At 29.8% G+C, this 26,844-nt stretch overlaps 1 long non-coding RNA gene across 1 annotated transcript; it reads right to left on the reverse strand.

The window, feature by feature from the left end:
- Positions 1-12,385: 12,385 nt before the first annotated feature.
- Positions 12,386-20,124, reverse strand: LOC132756466 (uncharacterized). The gene is made up of 5 exons (XR_009629331.1): positions 19,964-20,124; positions 16,410-16,598; positions 15,750-15,879; positions 15,059-15,181; positions 12,386-13,674 (listed from the first exon to the last, which is right to left on the reverse strand). It is a non-coding gene; the product is annotated as an uncharacterized LOC132756466 (long non-coding RNA).
- Between the last annotated feature and the right edge of the window lie 6,720 nt (positions 20,125-26,844).

Genomic DNA, 26,844 nt, shown 5'->3' on the forward strand with positions numbered 1-26,844 from the left:
ATGTTAAACTTTGTGTAAGACATTTAAATAGTTTGTCAGATTTTTTCAGCTGTGATGTAGGTCTCTTTCAAGGGGAGATCACCTCGCCGATCATGTTCTCTATATTTTTGAAATGTTTTTTACAAGAAGACCCAAATGCTTGCATTACACTAGACCAGATATCTATGTATTTGTTGTTGTTTGCGGATGATGCCGTTCTTTTTTCTGAATCCAAAGAAGGTCTACAAAACAATATAAATAATTTACAATTGTATTGCAAAAAATGGAATTTAACTGTAAATGTTGATAAAACTAAAATTGTTGTTTTTAGAAAAGGCGGTCAATTAAGTAGAGAGTTCAAATGGTCATATGACGGAATTGATATAGAAATTGTTCAAAACTTCAATTATTTAGGAATTGTATTTTCTAGTGGCGGTTCATTTGTACCAGCAACAAATACCCTTAGTGGAAAAGGCTTAAGGGCAATGAACTCTTTACTTAACATTACAAAAGAGTTAGATATATCTATAGAAATAATGTTCAATTTGTTCGATGCGTATGTTTTATCTATTTTGAATTATAATTGTGAAGTATGGGGCTTTAATAAAGCAGAAAATATTGAACGTGTGCAAAGAAAATTTTGTAAATGGTTATTGAATGTTAAAATGTCAACAAATACTCTATCATTGTATTCTGAACTAGGTAGATTTCCATTGTATATTGAAAGATATGTTAGGATAGCAAAATATTGGTTAAAGTTACACGGCGATAAGAGTCAAAACTGTATTTTAACAACTATTCTAAGTTCTCAAAGAAATGATATATCAAATAACTCAAATGTTGTCAACTGGTCATCAAAAGTTCGAGACATGTTACAAAACGCTGGATTTGCCGAAGTATGGTTATATCCAGAATCGGTTAATATTAAAATTTTTATACCAGTATTCAGATCACGTCTCAGGGATATATATGTAACCCAATGGCGAGCAGACATGGCGTTATGCTCTTCCTTGCAATTGTATTCAAATGTTAAAGTTAATATGAAAGGTCTATTTATCTTAAATTATTAGAAAATGCAAAATACAGATCAGTTCTTGCAAAAATTAGATTAAGTTCCCATAAACTACATATTGAATCTGGAAGACACAGGGGTATTGAAAGAAGTCAGAGAAAATGCACATTATGTACGTCCGGGGATATAGAGGACGAATTTCATTTTATATTAATATGTCCAATTTATAGTGATTTTAGAAGTATGTACATTTCAAGATACTTTACTGTTAATCCTAGTGTTTATAAATTCATACAATTGTTAAACGCAGATAGAAAATTCGTTATTAGAAAATTAGCATTATTTTGTATTAAAGCATTTGAAAGACGAGACAATTTGGTAGATTAGCATATCAATATGATATTATTAATGTAGAAATTTATTTTTGGCATTCTCAATCAATATGTTAGCTATGTCATAATATTTGAATATAACTGATTGAATTTGTTATGATATGATTCTTGACGCATGCATTGTAATAATTATACATGTATATGTATGTTATGATGATGGGTGTTGAGCCCAAGTCAGAAATAAAGTATATGTTCTGTTCTGTTCTGTTCTATTTCCGCTAATGGCAAATAAATTTCATCATTAAGTATTGCAAGCAAATTTCATATTGCATTAATATACTTTTATTTGATTATAAGCTTCATTGTAAATAACTGTGAAAACTAGACAATAGATTATAAATTACAAATAAAATGTATGCTACTAGGTTAACATGCATTTATGATTGACCAGTTTCATAATTCCGCTAAGTGAAAACAAATTGGTGTATTTGGAGGCAGATAACGTCAAATAATTTGTATTTGTAATTTTGCAGAAACATGTTGATGGTTATAATATTCTCTTGAGAATTTTAGTTATGTAATGGTGAATCAAATATATTACTGAACGTAAGACATCGGCCGGGAAAATCTCGTTATTGTTTATCGTAGCATTGATGTTAACAATGAAATAAATAATTGAAGTTTAAAATATTTAAATACATCATTAGCCTGTTTAGATAAAATTTATTTGACAAGAAACGTCGTGAAATTTCAATATGTTTCCTTTTAGTATTTTAAAAGATTCCTTACAAATTTATTACTCGAATTTCTTTTGCAGAATGTCTTAAGAGCATAAACATTAAGGATAAATACATTAGACATTTATTTCATTCATATATGTTGTTTTGTTTCAAACAGGACATAAATATTTCTTTACAATGTACTCATATATAATTTTTTCAATCGCTTGTATGAACAGATATCACTCTAATGTTATTATCCTAAGAAACAGTTAAACTATTCATTAGAAAACTTGATATCTTACTTACCTAACATTGTATTTCATGTAATTTCAAATATATTGCTACGATATATTCGGAACTGATGATGGATTAAAATATTCAGAGATAAGGTCATGAAAGTGACATCTGATTCTATTTTTATGTACAAATTTGAATAAACATGTCTTCATTTAATTATAAAAGTAATTTGTATGTTATTTGATTTTTCCTGAAATCTAGGACTACGCCTTATGAACACATGTTACTTGATGAATTCAGCTTAAGCCGGTGCTAAGAGGCGTGGACAGTACTTGCACTTTCCAATCGTCTAAGAACATGACCCTGTACCATCTTTTTTATTCACTCGCCAAATGTGGAATAAATATATTATGATATTGTATAAGTGATATTACATGAAAGTCTCATGTAAATTTCATACTAAGAAAACTTTTATCAACAAAATGAATAATCAATACTGTAACCTTTGAAGATGAAATATAAAATGTATTATTATTAAACGTTGATATGTGTCTTAAATATAGTGTAATGCATTGCGATACGTTTCAATTTTGTTAATTATATATCAAAGATACAAAAAATTAAAACATAAAAAAATAAAAGCTCATTTGAACCTTGACAAATGATTATAAAGTACATTTCTATTAAATGAAAAGAAAATAATATCAGCTTTTGTTTTACGACGGCAGGTTATGTTACAAATAATTACTTTCTTAGAAAATGCAGTCATGTGTCGAAACAAACTCCCGAAATAGTACAAAATTAAAATGATTAAAGCATTTTAATAAAAATGAAAATATTAGCTTTTGTTTTTACGGCGGCAGATTATCTTACAAGTAATCAAAATTACTTTCTTGGAAAATTCAGTCATGTTCGGAAATACACTCCCGACAGTGTACACATGACTTAAGTACTTTTCAATTTAATTTAATGCAAAGCACATAACTATAAAATTGTTTTGACTAAATAAATATAACTCTTTTTTACTATGTTTTTAAATTATGAAATGAGAAACTGCGAATCTTATTTAAAAACTAATATCCAAACATCATACATGACATGTTTGTAACGCTTCTTCCTTATCGCTTAATCTTTTATTTATATTCTAAAGATGTTCAAAAATGCTTTGATTGACTTGAATTAAGAATTAACTAAACAAAATATATGAAATTATTTTACATGTTCGATTGTATTAGAAGCTATAAGAAGGATTGATTGTACTTTATCAAGGTTATTTATCAAACGAATAAACGATTATTCATATACACTATATCTCAAAACACGCAGAATTGGTATGTTGTAGAAATGTGAAACAATGAATGGAAAAAATTAAGCAAACCTGTGAGCCTTTTAGCGTAATAACCCATATATGAGCAGATAAACATTCTATATTTAGGTTTGTTTTATCGTCAAACTTCTAAATCTAATGTGACATTGAACGAAATTACATTGTACGAATTTCCCATATAATTACATCTAGAAGAATTGATTAAAATAATAAAACATTTAATTTTGCTATTATGTGCTCGAAGCAATAAAACGACAAAGAATAACAGAAAACAGGTAAAAAAAATAGATATATAGCAATATTTAAATTCATTTATATATTTGGTTCTAATTTTAGATTCCTTTCTAACGGCTCCCTTCGCGCTAGTTTCCTCAATATAATTCAAGAGCATTATACACTATATAAACTGTGTATCAGTTCTTCCATATTTATAGTTTTAATTGAAGTTATTAGTCCTATTACTATTCAATATCAGGATTAAAAGTAACAGAACTAAATAATATGTGAAATATCAATGAAAGTCTACCGGAATGAAATGCTAAAAGCACTTCACAATTGCTTTGGTGAGTTCCAAGTAAAAAGCAAATATACAACATAAGCTTGAAATTGTTGGTAATACCTAGAACATGGGACACACAACAACCGATTTGATTAGGTGTTTGACTTAGGCACGTAATTGACAGCCAATTACTCGTAATTGGATTTTGCTTTGTTATGATGCAATTTTAGAAAGGTTTTAATGGACTATATAAGTCTTAATGCTGTTCAATCTGTGAACATTATCAAACATGTATGTTAGAGTTCAAAACATCAAAGTTCGAAGCATTATCAGATCCTTACCTTGTTATAACCAAATACAATTCCCTCAGTATCATTAATTTATTTCTATTCTTCTGCAAGAAGAAATACTCATTTATCACCTGAAAAAGTAATATACTAGAGTTTTATTGTTCACGTCGTCATCTAGAGGGATTATTCTCTCATCAATTATTTATGTGCCTTACTTAAGATCAGGTCGACCTTTTTCCTTATTGTATATTCTTCTCACGAAAATATCAATTCTGTAAAACGTAGATAATGATACTTGTAAAGGAAAAACATAACGACTTCACGTGAAATGTGTCTGGAATATATTTTAGTTCTATTTTCTAGACGATTTTGTTTGTAAAATGATTAATCAAAATTATAAATAGCAGAATCAATTAAGGTTATCCGAAAATTATTGTAAGCGTTAAGGCTACGTGCTAGCGCGTAGACTGATTCTAAATTAGTATGTTATTTAAAAGGTTCACAGAGTATCAAGTGTCACACGTATCTTGTTAAGAAACAAGGAGAATTATACATGAATACCTTTGGTAGTAGGTGTGACATGTCTCGGTATGACATATTTATAAAGAGCAGATAATCATAAATTGTTCTAGAACAAAATATCATTATTCATCACACAAATGCTATTACAATACTAAACAATCATTTACAAATATATCTATTTCGGCAATTATTTTTCAATGAATATTTTAAAAGTATATCCAAATGATATGTTTCTATGGATTCTGTCATTGTTTGAAATATTTATGGACAATTTGTGCAGTGTATAACAATCCACTTTTACTATGATGGTTGCAACGGCATTAGGTTACTATAACGAGTGTTACACAAATATTAAACTAGTTTCAAACTCTCAAAAATATTATTTCCACAATTACACTTCAAACAAAATTTATTTACTGTTTGTATTTTAATTACCCCAATACTCTAATTATAGCAATTGTTGAAGTTTATCAATAAAACCAAGCGAATACACGCTTATACATAGCAGGTGGTGAATATTTCAAATGATTTGAAACAATTTTATTTAACTTCGATTACAATACAAGTTCTTGCAACTTAGATTAATCACTTTCGAATCCGCTTCCTTGAACCAGCCAGAACTGTTATCTTATGTAGAAATATAAGTATAAAAAGAAAAGTGCTCAATGATAACAATGTATTTCATCGGGCAAAAATTCCCATTTATAACTATTTCACAATAATGAACATGATTTTTTTTCTGTACAGAAATGTTAAAAAAAATAGTTAAAAAAACCCCACTCCAACCACCCGCCAAAAACGTTATTTATTGACGTCGACCATGTAGATCTTCAATTATTTCTGTATGCTACTCATTATGGTCAGTATGACCTTGTGTTTCACAGTACATTTCTTTCTCGAGATTGTCAATAAATTGTGTAAATGATCCTTATAAAGGGAACAGTAACAAGAAAAATATTAGATTTAGATATGAGCTTCTTATATTCTTATACGAAAGGTTAAGTGTACCTCGGTCAATATGTCATCTGCCGGTGAATATCGCATTCAATGGCACACTAGTCAATAATTGTATGATAATTCTTGTTTAATACTCAAATCGAGAAAAACAGTATCCCTAAAGAAAGCAAAATTAGCTTATACATAGATTAACACAATCTAAATAGTTTGATATGACTCATGTACTTGAAAAATGTGATAAATAAAGCCCCTTAACAAATGCAATCGCAATTGCAATTTGCATTCATATCGATATATTTCTATCACAAAGCTACCATTGTTGTAAAGATGTTCACGGAATCGTCGGAACACAAGAACATATTCGAAAAGTAGGTTGATATCAAATACATTAGATTTGCTGCATAATAAATAGAATAAAATCATTATCTCACAACTATTCCGTTTCAAAGAATTTCATATTCTCCCGAGAATTCTTTCATTTTTTCATCTTACTTATTGGAGAACTTTGTATTCATCATCATTGTTTAAGATAAAGTAAAAGTTCCATACATGTAATCTTCTGTTCCAGTGTAATTTGTTAAACGAAAAAACAACAACAACACCTAGATATAACGATTTCAACGTGAATAACATTTATTTTAATTATTATGAAAGCTTGGAAATTGATGAATTGTTTTTAAGAAAAGACTGGTGAAAGTGAAATCGAGTATGTTGAAGCTAAACAACATTAATTATACAATAATAGTTTTATTACTTTAACACCAATTGTAACACGTTATTGACCATACCTCGGGGGTCAGTCTGCCTTACCATCCACTGGTCAATAGATATAGCTCATGGAATTTTTGCAATAAAAATGACATTGTATTTTGATGTTTAAAGATTTGATTTTTGTTCGTGTCTGATTGGATAGAGGGTAAGAGATATATATTTATATAATCATACTAGAGCTTTTCCACTTCTTTAAAAGAAAACCTTTGTTATGATATAATGAACACATCCTATATTTTATTTTAGTTTTTTTCTAAAATGCTCTGAATAAAGAACTGACGTTAAATTCTGTACCGGGCAACAACCCTTTTTCTATACGCAAATTGCTCACGCGCAAGAAAGTTATGTATTGTCTTTATTTTGCATAGCAGCAGAATGCCTCGTTAACAATCTATTGATTTTAAATGTCTTTACACATTAACTTTTAATTAGAATATTAAAATCATACGTTTGGGTCATAGTTGAATGACATAAATTATATGCATGGTTCAAGAAGTAAGAAACAATTAGCATTTTTTTTTGTTTCATATGTGTCGTGAAAGGTCTTTCAGGTTCTAAACATTTATTCATTTGGACAATGTCGTGACTGACTAGAAGTTATTTTCCATTGAATATTAATGTAATTTACACTGTAGTGACTTTGCTTTGCGGTCAATAAATATGGTATGATTTGACTTCATGAAAAAGCGTCGTAAATTGAAATATGTTGTTACAATGTATTCAGAAAATATGAAATGAAATTATTTTCGCTGTAAATATGGTATGATTTGACTTTATGAAAAAGCGTCGTAAATTTAATTTGTTTTTATTCAGAATATATGAAATAAAAATATTTTCGCTGTTTTCTTAGAGCTTCCAAACGTTACTTTTAAGACACTTTTACTTGCAAGACACTTTCAAGCACTATCCAGTCTTGATATTGTTTTGCCACATTCATCATGTAAAAGATTTTACCGTGTACGTGTGCATTTTGTTATTCAATATTATTGAATACCGAAAATTGTGAAATATAACGGTTCGGAAATGACCGATTTATTATACGATATTGGCCGAAATTAGAAATTTAATGCGGGAAAGCATTGCAGTAAGACTACCTTAAGGGTAATAACAATTCTCCTTAAAGTGACTGATAAAGTGCTTTGCATGTTTTATTTTTTTATTCATTCATTGTTGTTATTTCGTCTTGTCCATAGGGATCATTGATGCCAGCACTTTAAGTGTAAAAAGTTAGTACCGCTCAATTTGGTGCTAAGGTTGCGAATACTTTTGAACTTTTTCAAAACTCCATATGTACTGACTCGATGAAACCGAGTCTATATTTTTTATGTTATTTTGGTGTGATTCAGCTTCCGAGGGATCACCCTTTTCCAGATTTTTATATGATTTATTTCTTTACAATTGTTTAAGTGCATGTGTAAAAGGAAACTTATGTCAACTTTCTAAAATTGTATAATTCGTATCTTACTTTTTAAACTTAGTATATATTAAACAAGTGTTTAAAATATACAATAGTGCAGAATCTCAGCTAACATTAACAGTGCTTTTATTTAAAAGAAAGAAAATTAATTATTGGTGCTTTATTGTGTCTTATTATTGTTTATATTTAAATCAAAATTAATTCCAATTGGTCGAAAAATGTTTTTACGTGACATTATGCTCATTTTCCGCTGTCAAGTTTAGTTGAATAATATATATATATGTATAATTATAATAAAAAAAATGTTGACTACTATAATGGTGATTGACCATTTATTGTTAAAGAAAACATATTTAGGATAAGATATAAAAATAATCTGTTGTAGTTAATTATAAAACTAAAACTGTCGCAGTCTTTTGAAACTCAGAACGTTACCAATTCGTTCCGAAATATATTCATAGAAATGTCCGCTGGTCACGTGGTTCATTGATTGTTTTGGCATAGTAAAATATGAAATTGAACACAGTGATGGCGAAATGTAAAGATTTATTTGACTTTTACCTTTTAGATGAGCACAGTTTAACATTCAATTTCTTTCTTCATATGATAATTATATCAAATTCATTTCATATCCAAGGAAAGATTTTGTATTTGTGTAAATGTGTCTTGAAGACATCACAACTGAATGTGCAAGTTAGACAGAAATATCTTTCATACGACTGCCCCTGCTTGTGAATTTTTAATTTAAAATTTTACATGGAACGTGGTTTCAATTTTTATATATTCATAAAACGTTAATCAGCAAATAACATAAAACTGTTCATCAACTGTAACACAATTTTAGATCTGCCAAAATGAAATCAATCATTTCAATAGGTTTTACCTACAGAAAAGAAGCTCTATTAAAGTTAATCGTGAATCAATAATAATGTTAAATTTCTAATTTTCTAGCTATTACTTATCACCATAGCACTTTATTTCAACCCACAATCAATTATTTCTGTCAGCGTACAGTCAATAGGTTTTGTCAATGAAATGGGTGTACGTTATTTTTACTACTAGAATTTAATAGATTAGCAATGAAATTCTTTCGCCATGATGTTGATTGATAATTGTTATAGGTTTTGTCCCTGGAAGTCTCATTCAGTGTCTTAAAGGAGTAAACACATGTCTCCGTAACGGAATTCTGTGAAAGCTTTGATCTAGAATTATATTGAAACGCAGACCATTTATCCATTACTAAGAAAGAAACTCACACATATTGAGTACAGATATGGCAAAACTACCCAAACAAAGCGAAATTTCTTCATACACATAAAGAGTTTATATTGATCCGTATATAATAATATATTCACTGTTGAGTATCCAATCAAACATCAATATATCTGACAAAACAAATTTCCCTGACGTAAATTGGAAGCAAAGAAATATAAAATGAATTAACATGTTACTATTGTGTTACGCAAATTTGTATGTTAACATAATGCATTCGTTTATGTAATTGACAATCCTATCGTAATAAAAATCAAAAGCCGTTATTGCATGCTCTTTGTGTAATATGTAGTATAACCTTGCAAAAACATGATTGGCGGCATGGCCGAGTAGTGAACGCGTCGGACTGATAATAGGATTACTGGCCTTGTGGGTTCAAAACCATTCAACGACACACTGTTGTTCCCTTGAGCACATTGCTTAGGTTATAAAACTTGTATCTGAGTTCTGTCTGGAATCTCAGGAGTTCCATCGGTCAATATACATTCTAAGTTGGTTTCTGGCCAATCAAATACCTGAGATCTGAGTTTGTGATCATCAACGTCTTTTATAATCTCGGATACTGGTTGGTTCCAGGAACAAATTCAGCTTTTAGCTTTAAATACAATCGAACGTAAATAAACTGGTATAAACAAAAAGACATTTGAAACTAAATCAAGGTTATGATTTGATGTCATTATCCTTTTTATACAATAGTAGGGATGGTGTGTAAGTGTATTATGACTTCATATTTGAACACCTAGGAACACCTTGAAATAACTTCCGGTAATGGCGGCGTAGACGTTAAATTTTTGCAGAGCAGAAAAAAAGTCGAAAATAACAGCCAGCTTTAGTTTAATTGTATTGTTTCTTGACAAAACTTTGTACTGTTAATCATCAGATATTAATTCAGTTACGAACTTTTACAGAAACACTGTACGAACTGTATACGACCCGGTACACGACCCGGTACAAGCACGTGAAAAACGCGCAATATTATCAAGCGTATTGTATTGCTATTTTGATCATCGATACACTTTGTTATTAAACATTACACAATCGGGTTGAATGTAAACATGTTCAACACACCTAGCTCAGGAAGCAAACGTACTATTGGTGAAACTGTGAGCCCATCAGATGGTGTTCAAGGTGATCATGTAAATTCCCCCACCCCCCTTAGAAGAAAGGCTTCTCTTCCAGACCTTCAAAATACTGAAAAATCATCAATCTTACTTCAAGGTGCAAATTATGATGTTTGTGAGCTTGTCAAAACTGCTGTCTGTAGCCCTACAGTTATAACAGCAATATCTGCAGCCATTGTTCCTTCCATTATATCAAGCCTAAAGCAATACTTTGAACCTTTGAATACAAAAATTGACCTTCAAAATCAAGAAATTGCCCTACTACATTCAAAAATGGGCACCTATGAAAAATCCATAAAGCATCTGAAAATATTAACCTAAGGAAAGATCTTAGTGAAGCCAAAGATCAACTAGAAATCATAGAAAGGGAACATGACAATTTAGAACAATATAGTAGGAGAACATCTTTAAGGTTTCACAGAGTACCTGTAAGTGGAGATCTGAAATCATTAAACACTGATGAAGAAATAGTGAACATTTGTAATAATAATATGTCAGTCATTCCACCAATTTCAGCTGAAGACATAGAAAGGTCTCATTTATTAGGCTCTGTGAGAGATGGCAAAGCACAGATTATCTGTAAATTCAAATCATGGAAATGCAAAAACAATGTCTTCATGTGTAAAAAGAATCTTAAACATCACAAAAGTGACAGCTTTAATGTCTTCATTACTGAAGATCTCACTAAAAAGAGGTAATTCATTGTCCAACAATTGAACATAGCTAGAAAAAATGACAAAATAGAATCCTTCTGGACAACTGATGGGAAGATCTGCTACAAAGAAAAATCTAACAATTCTCAAAAAGGTTTGAAGAAAATGATCAATACCATTGATGAAATTGAACATCTCCTTCCAGATCCATTGACTGAAATGACAGAAGATCCCTGGAAGAATCTTCCTCAATAAATGTTTTCAAATAACTATAAAATACATCCATTTATATTTAAACACATTTATACAGTAGTGACCTTTCACTTAATTCATAACTAGTTAATTGTTTGTTTATTTGTTTCTTAAAACATATTGGTAATTTAACATATAAGCAATTAATTCTGTTATTATTTTCCCTCACTTAATGAAGTAATTTAAGATGTTGTGATATTGATACAATGAGATTTTGTGAAAATAATGATGTAATTAAGTGATAATGATATCATGTTAAAAATTATTTTGCTGATAGAAATAATGATTAACACAAGATGATGCTATTGATGTTGTTAATGATGATGGTGATGATGGTGATGATGATGATGATGATTAAGTGATATTCATGAAATATAAATCTGATGATGATATTTTAAAGTTGATGTAATATTATTGATGTGATAATGATGATCTGTTGATGATCATATAGAATACATGTATATATTTAAAGACTAAATGACATTACTGATAATGATGCTATAATCATGTGATAATAAAATTATGATATTGTAATGATGTAATGATAATAATGTAATGATGATGTCACAATGTTAATATGATTGTGATGTAATGAAAATATGACAATGATGAAGATGATGATGTGATCATGATGATGTAATGATGATGATGTGATCATGATTATGTAATGATGATGTGATCGAGATGTAATGATGATGATATGTGATCTTGATGATTAAACGATGATGATGTGATCATGATGAGATGTGTTCATAAAATGTAATGATAATGATATAATCACGATATGATGTAATTATTATTATGATATACTTATGTGACGATGTGATAATGACATGTGATGTTGTTGTATTGTATGGTGATGATTAGATTTTTTTTCATTGATGATGATGATGATGATGTTGTTTTTCTCTTTTTTTTTTACGATAATGACATGATGATGTTTATTTGTAAATATGTACAGTATATATATGTATTATAATCTAATAAGTGTCATATAAACTGAACACTAAATCTCAGTTAAGGGTTTATCAATTTACTAATTTAACTGAAAGTGGGTGGGGTACATGATATTAAGTTTTTATACAACAATGCCTTAATTTCTACAGTTAAACATTATTCACTACAAAAAACAATAATAACAATACAATTGGTAGTAAAATTGAAGAAATAAATCAATGAAAACACTATGAAAACATAAAAAGTCTAACCTTCAAAACATTTGTTTGTTGTGATATCAAAGTTTCTTTTTGCAAATAATTCCTTATTCATTTTTTACAAAAGATAAAGTCCACTGCTTGTTTTATGAAGTCTTGAAAAAATTTCAAAATAAATCCATTGGAAAAGATGATAAAATGATATTTTTTTCCATCAATTAAATGACATTTTTTATAAAAACATTTGTTTACAAAGTAGTTCTCATTCAAAGTATGGTGTACAAGCTATGCCATAATTAAGTTTGATCAAAGTTACCTCCCTTTTTTAATTTCAATAACTGGCAATTTCAATTAATCTTATTGTCTTGAACACTAATGACTATAAAATCTTAAGAACTTTAAAATAAAAAATATATATGTAACTTTCATACAGTTAAATAAAGAAAATAAGGAATATTAGACCGATTGATATTGTTTACATGTTTAATTAATCTTTAATAAGAATATTTTTTTAAACATTTTCATACAAATGTTAAAGAAATTGTTATCCTATGCAAACTGATACTTTAATCAAGAAAGAGTGAAAAATATATACATGTGCATTTAACATTTCCTTGTACATATTAATCATAAATATAAATCAATATATTTTGGTACCTGTCTTGTAACTATAACTGCTGTACTGAAATTCTCAAATGTAGCAAATTGATCTGGACAGAAAGAAACTGCCTGCTATCAGTCAAAGGTGCTTTCTTCTTTTCACAGGATATAACTCAATTCTGCTCTGAAGTATGTCTTGCACACATTTCAATCCTCTTTAATTTTTAAAACAATGATGTATGTATAACACTTCTTAACTGGTTATAACACTTACACAATGACTTTTTAGCACTTTGATATTAATATCACTACATTAATCTTCTTGAAAGCACAACATTTCATGAATTTGAATTCAATGAATACACAGCCTGTTCCCTTTGATCCTAAATAACAATCTCCTCATCAGTAGGCAACAGTCAACTTGATGTAATATTGAACTTTCACAATTTCTTCAACATCAAACAATTTTTTGATATCTGTCATACTTTGAAGTTAAATATCAAATAACATAATGTTATAAAAAATGACAAATGTTGAGACACAAATATGTGGCCAACCTGTAAAAAGAAGAAAAAAATTTCTTTACTATTTACTGTCATGCATACATAATATATGTAATTAAATCTATAACATAATGACATAAATATGAATTTGTTTATTTACTGGGCAGTGTTAAATTCATATGACAAATTTCTAGCTTTAATGATGGACGAAGACAAAAAGTGCCCATTTGTATATTCATTCATGGTGAACATGGCACCTGTAAACAACGTCTATCCCCTTACTTATTGTTTGTTTGTTTGTTTTGGGTTTTACGTCACATCGACACAGTATAGGTCATATCGCGACGATCCAGCTTTACTGGTGGAGGAAGACATCAGGTGCCCTTCCGTGCATAATTTCAGGCACGAACGGGCACCTGAGTAGAACCACCAACGTTCAGTAAGCTAGCTGGATAGCTTCCTCACATGAAATAATCCAAAGTCCCTGTCAAAATTCAACCCACAGCGGTGAGGGGCCCTTAGTTATTGAATTGCTTTCTTTAACATAAAATAATTTAGTCCATGTCAGAATAAAACTCAAAGCTTTTATGTTCATATGGCTTTACGTAATCAAAATTTTTCAAATATATTAGACTACATTTTTCCTGGGCTTTGATTATTTGCATTTATCATACCATGTACTGCTTTAAAAGAATAAAACAATTTTGTAATAATTTCTTGTTGTCATGGATGATAATGTTTCAATTATGTTGACATACATGTATATCTATTTTACAAGATATAAACAACAATGCATACAATAAAATGGAGGAATATAGTAAATTTATGAAAATTCATGTTAATTTTATTGTAATGGAAGCTTTTAAAGATTATAGAATCACTCATTAATTTCATTACAATGCCTATCACATATTTGTGAATTTTTAAAAAGTTTAAAAATGGCTATATATTCACAATCTTAAAATGTAACATTCAACCTCATCATATTCATAATAGCTAACATTGTTATTAAATATAAATTTAAAAATATATCATATACAAACAGATACAATATGGACAATATATGATAGATGCTTTTAATCATGATCACCGGAATTTTATCATAATTTATCAATATGTGAAGATTTTCATGAATTATGAAAGTTAAATATTATTTTAATTTAAAAAATAACATAGTTAACATGTTATTAATTTTACTTTTAATGGCACATTTATCATAAAGAACCTTAAGTTGACAAGAATTTGGTGTTTAATCATTTAGTTAAATAACAATATGTTTTCAATGTCATGGTTTATCAACAAATAGTATGTGCCACTAGATCAGCACTTACTTGTTAACAAACTATTTCCTTATTAATACAACATTTTTATGCCTAAAGTTAAATGGGGCTACAACTAACAGTGTGTTTGATTATAAAAACAAGCAACTGATACTCACTCTATATATCTAAAAACTTTAATGAACCTTCCTGCAAATCAGCAGTCAAACCATCAACTTCGTGGGCAGTTTCTTCACCATTATACAACACCTCATATACAGCTGTTGGATCGCCATCTTTACCTATTGAAAAATTTACCATAATCAGCATTTTAACAGCATTGGTAAACAATGGATTATTTTCTATGAATGCTTAAAATATTGACAAAAAAATATAAAGAAATGAAGAAATTGGCATTTGGAAATATTTATGTAAGATGGGCCTTTATCCCTTTTATAATAAGGACATTTAAAGGCCATATTCCAAAAGAAAATTGTTTGCCCCCCCCCCCCCATTTATCTCACAGTTTCAAACAACATCCATTTTAAATTATTTCATTCTTTTTTGTTATGTATGAAAATAAATACTCTCAACATAATAATTTATTGAAATAAATTCAATAACATACATATTTACTTTAAAATATTGCATTTTATCAAATAATGTTGATTGTTTTCAATGTAATATACATGTATAACAATCATGATTTTTACTCATACTTTTCATCAAAAATATGCACTTACAATTATGCATAAATACCGAAACATGCCTTTTGTTTTAATTTCATTTTACTCAATCAATTGAATGTTGCATTTAATAAATATGAAAAGAATGAACACAAATGACCTGAAGTGAGAATGATTAAATTACCTGATAATACATCTAAAACTGTACCACGGTACCACTTTTCTTTCTTCTTCTTATCATCAACAATCCATTTATGAAGGATTTCTCTTCCCAGGAATTTGGTTCGGCTTGACCTTTTTTTCAAAGGCGGAGGCTAATGAAAATGTAATATCGGTAATTATGACAGTTGAACACATAAGAGGAAATATCCACAATTAATTACAGGTTCCAAGTATATAATTGTTTTACTGCTCTCACAGCTTATTATTTAAAGAAAGGCTGAATAATGATAGATTTTGGAAATGGAATGCATTAATATAAATTTATTTTTATGACATCAATATTGTTGAAGTTTGAAAACATTAAATATGAAGTTGGCTCCTTCCTCATAAAGATTCATCATATGTTGACTTATAGTACTGAAACACCACAATGATCAAGCAATATTATCATGACAGTCTGTCAGAAATCTCCCATATGTTTAAACTATACACATGATGGCTTGAAAAACATATTGTGCTCATCCATAATATCTAAAATATGTTTTAATTTAAATTAAAAAAGTATAATAAATATTTTTTTATATTTAAAAAAATGAACAACATTTAAAGATCTCTGTTAAGAGAGTACAACATCATGTTGCAATACAATACTTTATTTTGGTTTTAAACAACGACAAATTACCTGTGTAACTTTCTGCTTCTGTTGACCTGATGGCCCTGCAGTATCTTTGGAAAATGTTGAATAGTTTTTTGCACAAGACTGAGTATCACATTGAACTGAACAACTACTTGAATTTAAATTGTCTGTTGTACTCTTTGTCAATGATTCTGTCAGAATTTTTTCTGGTGCTTTCAAGGACTGATCTGTGTACTGAAATACATGTATATAAATTAAGTTTTATGTTATAATGTTTCACATTGGGTCATATATTTAAATTAGAAACCTAATATATACATTTGTATGTTATGAATTGTAACATACGTTTATAAAAATAATGAATAATAGTATGCTGAATTTTATTGTAAAATTTATATGACAAGATACATTAAAATGTATTCAACCTTTCACCTTAATTAATATTACAGTATGACAATTTAATTTTTTTATTTATTTTGTTTCAACATTTGGAACATCTTATGAATCTGACTGGTATTAAACCTACCCATGGTTTTTCAGGTTGCCTAATGCCAGTGTATGTTCCATATCTTGGAAGTGATAATTCCGGAAGAATAAATTTCATGTAAAAACATTTTAATTTTGGAACCATTTTCAATGTCCATAAGTTTTTATCTCTTTTAATCCTTTCAATGTATAAATCATATGGGTTGGTCCTCCTTATAACAAAATCACACCATTCAATTTCAAATATGTTCAGTTGGCCTTGAATTTGAAAGTAATACTCATGTTCTCTTTTTAGTTGCACCTTGTTGTTTGAATGTTGAAGACAAAAATTTGATACTTTCCCTATGGCCTGTTTTATCATGTATGTATTTGTCTGTAGCAAATTTTTAATTTCTAAAAGTCCAGTGTCACTTTTGGTTTGAACAATTCCATCTGTTGATGCTGCTAAATATGGATGACTGCTACATATTTTCAATCCAGTTTTACTAACTTCTACATTTCCCTTTTGGTTTTTGTATTCAATTATTGTATTTTGCTCTTGTGTCAAACCTCTAATAGTGTGTATATTACCTTGGAATTTACTGTAAAGCATATTTTTTACCAGAGCTGAGGAGACGTTTGTTGATCTTCTGGCCATGACTTTTCCAAAGTTTGAACTTGTCAATCTTATATTCCTTTCTTTTCTCCATGTATCACTTAAAGACTGATCAATTGTATTATTTTGAATATTTAAAATGTCTGTATCTGAAATTTTAACCTGACTTTTTAAGAAATTATCACATAGTTCTTTTAATTTGGAGTGGGAAACATCTGGTGAATCGTCTAAATTACTTCCATAATGAAGTTTAGCTTTCTTTGAATTGCTCACTGCTATGTCTTCTAGTTTTCTTTTTCTTCTTACATTTTTACTATCAGGTTTTGCCTTGTATTTAGATGAGGCATTCAAAAGTTGTGCTTGTCGTCTAACACCACTTAAAAAGAAAACTCCAGCAGGTTCCTTTGTTACATGGTTGAAAGTGATGGGTGACCATTCAACTCCTTTATTTTTCCTCAACGCACCCCCGTAGCATCGTGCATTCCAAGAACCACGTGAACATCGATTGATTACTTTCCCCCCATCAAACTTTGCTCTAATAGCCATCCAACTTTCACATAAATTTGTGGTGAAATTTCCAATAAGTCTATGACTTTTATCTGCTATTCTGTTTAAAAAAATTTGAACATCTTTAACCAGTTCTTTCAGTTCGGATTTTTGACATTTATTTTTTGATGCATGTCTTGAACTTTCCATTTCTTTTTCAGATGGTAACTTCCAGTACTCATACTGGCTTTCAAAAATGTCATCAAATGATTCATTGTCAAAGTTCAATTCATTATCATCACCATCATTATCCATTGTATGTTTTATTTTTTTTTTACAAAAGTCACTGCATCGGTCATGAAAACCAAGGACATGGTAAACTGAATTAATAATATCTTTTCTCAGTTGCTTTACATTTTGATCTTTGGACCTCATGCGTATAGCACATCTTACGGCTGTTGTTAATCTTAATCTGTTAATTTTTGTTAATTTCCCTTTGCCTTTATAATGGGGTTTTTCAATAACAAGCTTTTCTAAATTTGACCGCAAACATTTGCAAGTATGATTAGCACACTCAAGTTTTTCAATTGATGTTCCCCAAACTGGCACCTTTTCCTGCAGTTGTGGGAACACAGAGCTGACTCCATCAGCAATTATTTTGGTGTACCTTACTCCATGAGATGTTTCCGCTTGCATGAAACCATTTAAAATAATGTCAGCTTCCATTGCCTGAGAGCTTTCACTCCAATTTTTATAACAATTATGTGATTTAGGGTCAACTGTCTTATTTTTGGCCTGCTTGCAAATAACACATTGCTTATTTCTCACACCAATATACAGCAATTTTTTGGTTTCAGCTCCAAAAATGACACCAACTCCACCATAAGCATTGTACGTGTGTTTGTGTGTCCGCTTTGACCACCCACCATCACATATAACAGTGATAGCTGGAATACCATCATGAAAATTACCTTTCTCAATAGCTATTCTCCTCTCCTCAGCTCCGGCCTTTCCCATCTCTTCCTTTAAAGCATCCTCCCACCATTTTCCAATTTGATCTTCCAGAGAAGAAAACATATTTGAAGTCAACTGGGGTATGTTCATTGTTGAAAGTTGTTCCCGTATGTCAGTTGCTCCACCACCACTAGCCATAGTTCCCCATACTGCCCTTACATTTATATCATAATGGCCGTTTCCTTGTTTTTGGCTTGTATTTAAGGAGAATTCTTGTTTACAGCCTTCACAAATAGCTAGTAGGATACTAAATAATCCATTTTTACATTTCTCAGATCTAAGAATGATTGGGGGTTTGCCATTTGCAGCCAATGCTCTTGCCTTTTCACATACGCAACTATGGGTCGATATAATTGCGACATGTTCTTTTAAGTTCTCTAAATTTATTATTCTGTATCCAGATAGAGGTTTTTTGTTTTGAAATAGTTTAAACTTTAAGGAGGTGCTTCCAAGAGACAGTAACTTTGAATGTTTGTCTCGGACGATCGGAATTCTTCGTACAATAAATTTAGTGAGTATATTGTTACTTCCAGTCACTGACTTTTGTCTGACAAGTTGGTATGGTTGATATCGATGATCGTTTGGTTCGTTTCTAAACATTAATATTTTCTCCTGTCTTTTCAAAAGGAAAGCTTTCTCTCTTTTTTTAGCATAACGGCTGTTTCTCCCACAAGGCTGCCCAAACAACCTTTTTCTTACTTTATTACTGTCCTTGTGATAAATACCCATGACTTACACCACAATAATATATATAGCAATATGAAATGTCTTTCACAGGGCTGATATAAGTTTTTTTTCTTGAAAATTACTCGGTAAAAAGATAACATGGACTTAACTTTCCACCATACTTGTTTACATTGTTCTACTTGATTACATTTGAATTCATTCATGTCTAATGTTTACCATTTGTTTACAGCCATACTAACCTTACCTGTTGAAATCGCTTGCCGATTTCACTAAATCAGTAAATAGATATTAAAAAGGATCTTAAAAGGTTTAAAACTGCAGCAAAACTTACCTTGATTATTGAAAGTGTAAGCTGCAAAACGGTATAAATTAATCAAAACATCAGATTGGCGGCATGGGAAAATTTACAGGAAGTAACCAAAGGACATCCACCGACAAATATACACTGAAAAAATAGTCCAAAAATAAAATAAAAAAAATATGTACTAATTCTATGTCAGTAAAATGAACATTTTTGAGACTTTATTATAGATTGTTTTAGCACTGTCATATCTATTTTTAAAAATTCAACATTTTTTTTATCAATGTATATGGATGAGTTACTGTTCTTGAAATTCGCGGAATAATCTACAGTAAATCGCCTCGATGAATGAGAAAAATTATAGTATTCATGGGTTACTCAATCAAATTATTGGAAATTTTATCGCAATCATGATGTGATCATTGAAGGTATATTACTATTTAGGTAAAGGAATATTTTTTCTTGTATCATGTGAAAAATGAGTGTTTATGATAATGTGCTTGCGTCAAAACAAGAAACGCCGAAATGTTTACATTTCGACTGGACGAGAAAATGGCGTCTTTCTAAGTTTTTAAAGAACAACCATGTAATTTTGGCTCTTTCTTATTTTGTATTGATTTATTACTCTTTAAATTGCAACAATTTATAGTATGATCCAAGTTTTAACAAACTGTTAGTTCACTTTGCTACGAATTGCATTAGTTGTTTAGTATGGGCTCACAACATTTATTGCATTATTTTTACTGGTTTAGGTGTCATAAGTGTCTTATTACCATATTTATTATATTGGTGATAGCCTCATGCCTTTTATATGTATTCTGATATGGAAGTTTTTAAATGCACCTATCATTTTACATGGTTTCAAATTCTTTTGTTCAATTATGTGTTTCAGTGAATTCGGTAGACGATAGACCCTTAAAGTTTATAGAATATCCAAATTCTCATTTTTTGTTTTATAACTATGTAAACACTGTAAAAAATATCGTTTTTCACCAATCTAACGTCTAAGTATATTTTTTTGAAATGATATCCTGAAAATATTTTCAATATCACCGATTTAATAATATCTTCTATTTTTTTAATTTCCACTTATTCACTTATTGATAACCAAATTCATTTTTTATAATCCAAAGTAATCAACTGTATTTCGCAACTGTCTATTATACTATTGTGTAAAACTTAATCGTGTAATTTATAACATAGGAACTCGAGAACGGGACCGCAGATTGCGGCGTATATTTTCGATCTTGTAACGGTTTTTAAATACGTTTCTGCTACATCTAAATATCTTTTAGTATTATCCGAGTGTATGGACTCAAAAAATATATTATCAATTGAACCCAATCTGTCTCTTTTAAAATTGGTCAAATTTTACGGTATTATAAAAAAAGACAAGGAGTGACATCCGCCATTTGCCGCAACGTTTTCGGCATGAGTTTTTCCCCTTTGGCTACAATTGATTACTATTTTTTCAGAATTTTGTTCCCGTTATTTTTGTCAACTATCAGGTATCGTCCGGATATAACGTTAACGGTTTATTGTTTGTACACGTGTTGACATGTATAGGCGGCTTTATAACCGGCGTATTCGTGTATTGATTTGTTAAAATGGAGAAAACAGACACTTTAGTAATATGGTCCAACTGATTTTGTTTAACTGAAAAAAGGAATATTTAAACATGATCCATAAATAAATATTTTAGGCACTCATCTCGTATTCATTACTAGAAAAATTAAAACAAAAATCAAGCATATCAAGGGGGGTAACTTACGCCGAACGTTGCGGCAAATGGCGGATGTCACTCCTTTTCTTTTTTCCATATACCGTAAATTTGACTGATTTTTAAATTTGCAGATTATATTAAATTGAGATAAGATAATTAAAGACCACCCGCTCGCATAATATGAAAAGATATTCAAAGGTCGGACAAACAATATGTAAAGCCGGTACGGATTCGGATTTATGCGCCGCAATATGCGGTCCTGTTCCAGAGTTCCTATGATTTATAAAATATGTGTAAACGTAGTACAAATACAGGGTGTTTGTTAAAAATGTGGCTAGTCATGTAACATTTATGTTATAGATCCCTAAACATAGCTAAAGTTTTGTTCGTTCAAATAAGTATTTATATCTTTAATTGACGTCGGCTTATTCTCTGCCCGCAAATATTTCTTTTATGTAAATAAGCATCAAATGATTATTTTATTTTCGTGTATTTTTGTTGTGATGGTTTGTCTGTTCTGTTTTAAAATGTCATTTTCAGTTTCTTTTATTCATCCATGGCTGCTCATAACATTTCCCTTGCATTTCGTTTTCTTACTTCCCAATGGGTAATATAAGTATTGGTGCTTGGAGAGCAGCTATAGGATTGTATTATAATGGAACACATTGTTTACATTATTCATATTTTTTTTAAACAATACCCACAAAAACACCTCTTCTATATTTTTGGTTTGTTTATAGCAATATATGTTAGAAGTATTTTTTGTACTCTGGGTTTTTGTTTGCTTAAATTTATATTTTTTATCAACATTTTTATTCTTCTTTGCAATAATAACCTCAAAAAAAAATCCCAAAACATTACAGAATATTTACGATTATTTTACTTTATAGGTTCTCAGGCTCTTTTTTCTATAAAAGAACTATTATTATTGTTATCAGGTGACATAAAAACTAACCCGGGTCCTAACAATCAAAATGACGCATGTCTCTCAATTATTCATCAAAATATTAGAAGTATAAGAAACAAAATTGATTTCATAAAAGATAATTTCAATGACTTCGAAATTTTATGTTTCACAGAAACTCACTTAACTAATACAATTAAAGACGATCAAATATTTTTGGATGGATATAGATGTTTATATAGGAAGGATAACACTGCCCATTCAGGGGGGATAATTATTTATACGTCAGATAAATTGGTAACAAAAAGAGTTTTTGAATTAGAAATGTATTCTGATGAATCAATATGGATTAATGTTAAAGATAAGGAGAAGAACATTTTGATAGGCACTGTTTATCGTCACCCAAATTCTACTGTTGAGTTTTGGTCAAAACTGGATAACTGTTTAGAAAAGGCGCATGAATTGTCGAAGTACATTGTTTTACTTGGTGATGTAAATGAAGATCAACTCAATTATTCAAACCATAAATTACGTGATATCTTAATTATTAATAATATGAGTAATGTTATCAATCAGACGACTCGTGTATCAAATACATCTGCCACACTTATTGACCCAATAGTAATTTCTAGTGAAATAAAATCATTTGACTTTGGTGTTTCAGAAACTCCGAGCGACATTAGTGATCATTATGCTAGTTATATTTTTATTCATTTTGAAGCGCTTCCTTTTAATACTTATAAGCGTTGTGTCTGGAATTATAATAATGCGGACTTTGTTAGTTTAAATGAATTGATAACTTCATATAATTGGTCAATATTATCTAATGGCACTGTAGACGAGGCTTCCGATTTATTTACTTCTTCATTTTTAGATTTGACAAAACGATGCATTCCATATAAAGAAGTTACAATACGACCATACGACAGACCATGGTACGATTCAATAATACGAAGAACTTCCCGGAAGCGTGACAGACAAAAATCACGTGCAATTAAAACTAATAAATCGTTAGACTGGATTTTATATAAAAAATTAAGAAACAAGGTTAATAATTTAAAAAAGCACGCGAAACAAGTTTTTTTAATAATTTAGAATTTACAATCAACGATATAAGTAGTAATAATCCTCGCGAATACTGGAAAATTGTGAAAATGTTAGTTAAAGATAATAAACAATGTGAAATAATACCGCCATTGAGACTTAATAATGACTTGTATGTATTTACTGATAAAGAAAAGGCAAATGCGCTCAATGATTACTTTGTCTCTGTATCTTCTATTGATGATTCTAATACTTCTTTACCCATTTTCAATCTTAAAACAAACGAATCTTTGTGTGACAGAATAATTAACGAAGAAGAAGTTAAAGACATTCTTTCATGCTTAATAATAAAAAAGGCTAGTGGACCAGATGGGATAAGTCACCGTATGCTTAAAGAAACATCTTCTAGCATTTGTAAACCTCTATGTACAATTTTTAATCGTTCCCTTCAAGAAAATACATATCCCACATGTTGGAAAAACGCAAGTGTTATGCCATTATTTAAAAAAGGGGAGCACGATCTTTGTTCTAATTACAGACCAATTTCTTTAATAAGTTGCATAGAAAAAGTTATGGAAAGAATTATATTCAAATATATTTACAACCATTTACATATGAACAATCTTATTTACAAATATCAATCCGGGTTTATTCCAGGGCATTCTACTGTATATCAATTAATTGACATTTATCATCAAATATGTAAAGCTTTTGATGAAAAGAAATCAACTTGTATAGTGTTCTGTGATATATCTAAAGCATTTGACCGTGTTTGGCATAAAGGTCTACTGTTTAAACTGCATCAGTACGGCATTACAAATAATTTGAATACTTGGATTGGTAGCTATCTTAAGTCGAGGAACCAAAGCGTTTTTGTTGGTTCTTCTTTTTCTGACACAAAATTCATAAATGCTGGTGTCCCTCAAGGATCTGTGCTTGGTCCTCTTCTTTTTTTGATTTATGTTAATGACATTGCTGAAAACTTACTTAGTTTGACTCGTCTTTTTGCAGATGATAGTTCTTTATCAGTAACAAGCGATGATTCTAAATATATAGAAATGACTCTAAATATTGATCTTAAAACTATTACTGAATGGGCAGACCAATGGCTTGTAACCTTTAATCCTAATAAGACAGAAGTATTATTTTGTTCTCTTATTAGAAATGAAAGACCTTTTTTTTTACTTTAACAATGTTCAACTTAATTACACTCAACACCACAGGCATTTGGGGTTAACCTTAAGTGATGATGGAACCTGGCATGAACATATTAATAATATAACTAACTCGGCGTCCAAAATATTAGGTTCTATGCGTTTATTAAAGTTCAAACTAAATAGAACAACATTAAATCAAATTTATATTTCCTATATGAGGCCTTTATTAGAATATGCTAGTGTTATTTGGGATAGTTGTACCTTATATGAAAAAGAAAAAATTGAAAAAATGCAATACGAAGCTGCGCGCTTAGTAACTGGTTTGACTCGCTCAGTGTCTATAGAAAGACTTCTGCATGAAATAGGTTGGGTCTCTTTAGCAGATCGTCGTTTAATGCAAAAATTATCAATAATGTATAAAGCTAAAAATGGGGAGCTTCCAAGTTATCTGGACACTTTGTTCCCAAATTTTGTATCAGAAAGTAGCCAATATAACCTTAGAAATAACGATAATTACGTAACAATAGCACGACGAACAGAAATATTTTCTAGATCATTTATACCCTCAGCAATTTCGGCATGGAATAGTCTTGATAATGAGATACGTGACTCGACTTCTTTAAATGTGTTCAAAACTAAACTCAAGGATAAATTCAAACCCACACTTGTCCCTAAATATTATTAAATTGGAGAAAGGTTAACATCTGTTTACCATGCACGTTTAAGAAATAGATGTAGTAATTTGAATGATGATCTGTATAGAAATCACTTAGCAAACTCCCCTGTTTGTGAGTTTTGCCATATCGAGGAGGATGCTGAACATTTCTTTTTTAACTGTAAACTTTTTGGTGTTCAAAGACTCCAACTTTTCACTTCCACTCGCCCTTTTCATCCATTAAGTACAAGTACTCTCCTTTATGGAAAAGAAAATTTATCAGTCGATGAAAACTCTTTTTTATTTCATGAGGTTCAAAAATATATAAAAAATACACATAGATTTAAATAATAAGAAATAAGTACATGTAAAAATAACAATCGTTGTTCCAATATTAATTCTTCTAATTCCCCTTATAAATGACATATTTTGACAGCCATACAAACCATCACATACTGCAAGTGCAGGAAAATTACTATTATATTTTTTATCTAAAAATTTGATAAGCAAATGTTTTTTTTTTTTTGTTTTTTTTTTTTTCTCTTAAATTTGATGTCGAATTCTATTCGCTACTTTGTTTTTGTTTCCGCCTTAATATTTGTAATTGCTCATGTGTATAGTGTTTAAACATGTTTTCGTTTCTATATCTTATAATGCTTAAGGGAAGGACAGTTACTAATGTTGCTAGAACTTGTTGTTCAACCCTTTTGCCCTTTGTTAAAAAATGTTGTTTTGTGGAAATAATGTTATAAATTGTATTCAAAGAGCAATAAAATATTATTAAACTAAAAAAAAACACCTAGGAGACACTCGTTATTTATAATGTTACACATTACTAAAATATGTTTATTAAGTTAATAAATTATTCCGGTTAGCATCAGGTTGTTAACACCGACTTTGTATCTTTCCGGAGGCTGTTTATTGACTGATTACATAATTTATTCAATTCAATCAAACATTATAATGTATTTGAGAGGCTTGAAGCAGTATTTCCAGACATAAAGTGAAGCGAAAAACATAACATATAAGCCAGTGGTGAATTTTACAGAAAAACATCATCAATAACAACAACAAAAAGAAGTACAACAACAACAACAACAAAGCCCACGTTTTTGGATAGCACTGTTCTCACTTTTTCATCTCCAAATATGACAACAACTCCCGAAAATAAATGGATTTTGTATTGTTAAAGTAAAGCGATGAAACATATGTTATAACTATCGACATATATTTATGTGTTAAGTTTAAGACTGATTTGTATCTGTTTTATAAACTTATCAGGAAAATGAAAACTTTTACCTAATTATATAATTTAAGTGTTCATGTTAAGATTACACTGACCACACCAGATAATTGAATGCTTGGTTTGATTTGCTGTAACAGGTATCTTTTGTATAACTGACATTATGCTTATTATTTCGCCGTCAA

This window comes from Ruditapes philippinarum, unplaced genomic scaffold (genome assembly GCF_026571515.1).
Source record: "Ruditapes philippinarum isolate M1 unplaced genomic scaffold, ASM2657151v2 ctg1362_1_1_1_1, whole genome shotgun sequence".
Taxonomy (NCBI): Eukaryota; Metazoa; Mollusca; class Bivalvia; order Venerida; family Veneridae; genus Ruditapes; species Ruditapes philippinarum.